The sequence below is a fragment of the Pseudophryne corroboree genome, chromosome 2 (assembly GCF_028390025.1).
Source record: "Pseudophryne corroboree isolate aPseCor3 chromosome 2, aPseCor3.hap2, whole genome shotgun sequence".
Taxonomy (NCBI): domain Eukaryota; kingdom Metazoa; phylum Chordata; class Amphibia; order Anura; family Myobatrachidae; genus Pseudophryne; species Pseudophryne corroboree.
In genome coordinates, this window is record NC_086445.1 from 490,246,234 (window position 1) to 490,248,508 (window position 2,275).

A 2,275-nucleotide genomic window follows, 5' to 3' on the forward strand; every position below is an offset into this window, starting at 1 on the left:
ATAACTCTTTTACAATCATTTATTGTCCAATTTCTGTGTTCATGAGCAAACTGGGGGTGTTTCACTCTGTTTGCAGCCGAGAGCAATGGTACACGGACAGGCAGGCCTTTTGCTTCTGTAGACCATTTGATGTTCGTTGAGAGGCCATCTGAATTGATCCTTGATTCAGAGAATCCATAATTTGATGCCCTGTTGCCCATCTGTGGAACTGAACAAGAGTGCCCACTCTCAGTTCTGCTCGAGCCTCCAGTAGCCGTTTACGATTACAGGCCTTGCGCTCAGATCCAGTTTTTGTCTGCTGGTCCAATCTGTGCAACTGCCACCGTTGTAGAATTCACTAGTGCAGCCGGTTAGCTAATGTACTGCTGCTGCAAGTGCCAATAACTAGCCCATATTCCAAGTTCATTAGATCACGTTGTTTGCCCCACTTAGGGCCTAATTCAGACCTGATCGCAGCAGCAACATTTTTCTCTATTGGGCAAAACCATGTGCACTGCAGGTGGGGCAGATGTAACATGTGCAGAGAGAGTTAGATTTGGGTGGGGTGTGTTCAACCTGAAATCTAAATTGCAGTGTAAAATTAAAGCAGCCAGTATTTACCCTGCACAGAAACAATATAACCCACCCAAATCTAACTCTCTCTGCACATGTTATATCTGTCCCATCTGAAGTGCGCATGGTTTTGCCCATTAGAGACAGATTTTGCTGCTGTGATCAGGTCTGAATTAGGCCCTAAGTGGTCTTTTTTTCACAAAAAGTGATTAGAAAGGTTGTACACACTGGATTGTCATACCCCCATTTCCCCTGACCAGTACAGAATTTCTGTATTGATGGGACCACGGAGAGGTCACGAAAATAGTAAGATATCCAAATAAGACCCCTTACATTGAGTCAATATTATGGAGTTTGTTGGTCACCAATAATAAACACCTAACTGATGACAGATAACAAGTGTGTATTGATATAAGCTAATGGTTGAACTACTGTATAGTGGGTTATTAGATGAAAGAGGAAAGAAGAATTAGTGGTGATACTGCTGTTGGCGTCACATTTCACATAAAGTGGAAAATAATTCCTACTCTACAACACCAGGTATTCACAGGAAGTCTCCTCTCCAGGTACTAACCCGGCCCAACGCTGTTCGGCTTCCAAGATCGGACGAGATCGGGCATTGACAGCGTGGTATATTAGTAGACGAGATATGTGATCTGTATACCAATGCACCTATATAAGAAATTTTGAGAAAAGATGTAGATGTATTGTTTGAGAAAGAACAAATTAGGAATAGATAACAGTAGATAAAAATATGTGGATCTGCTTTCTACGTTAGGCACGGTGCAACAAGTCCCACCTCCGTGGTATTGTGTACCCTGGATCGCAGATGAGAGTCCACGGAAAATGATAGGATGAAAGAAGGAAAAAAGTACTGAATTTCTTGCTAATTTTATGATAATACAATAAAAAAATTGTTATATAAGACGTCAAGTCCAATTCTTAGCAATATATGTCATCATGGATAATCTTGTGCTCCTGACACGAAGTCATTATTAGTACAATAATTTGAGAAGACCAGATCCTCACAGGAAAAAATTGAATAGTTAGTACAATACTAATGTTGTCCAAGATAAGCTAAAAATTAAGTCACAAGAATTAGTTATTAGTTTTGGGGACAATACTAGAGATCCTGTAAATGGTAATCGGGCACCCTGTCTGCAAATCCACACAATCTTGACGTAAAGATATCTGCCAGATGCTAGACATCACAAGACAGTGGGACAATATGACATTAGGTTTGCCTCTATATATAATAGAGTGAAGTGCCTGCTGAATCCAACACTCTTATTATGCAGAAATAAATTCCAGTGCTTATGTAAAGTATATAACAAGATACAGGGTATAGAAATGCAGAGATGATATGTTACTGTCTGTGAAATGTATTCACAGGACAGTGCCGGCTTACGGTACTTCAAACCAGGAGGTTAAGAAGGGGTAAGTGGTGTCAGGGCATCGTTAGGTGAGAAGACTGGTGCCAGTGAGCTCTCCGTAAATGGTCCGTCCGTGGAAGACGCGTTTCACCCGTCGGGCTCGTTCACTTCCGGGTTCGACGGAGCGGGTGGAGATGAGAGGCTTAAAACAGCTATGTGAGCCAATCATTGTTGGCTGTGTTTTAAGACGGACGAGGTGGGCGGGAGTACCATTACTGCCGCCTGACTGTGTCCGTCCACTGCACCTAGGGAGCGTAACAGGGATATAGGGCGGCGAATGTGAGTTATCA

General features: G+C 42.4%; 1 pseudogene; it reads right to left on the minus strand.

The window, feature by feature from the left end:
- Positions 1–1,077: 1,077 nt before the first annotated feature.
- LOC135052193 (5S ribosomal RNA) lies at positions 1,078–1,196 on the minus strand (annotated as a pseudogene).
- Positions 1,197–2,275: the final 1,079 nt, after the last annotated feature.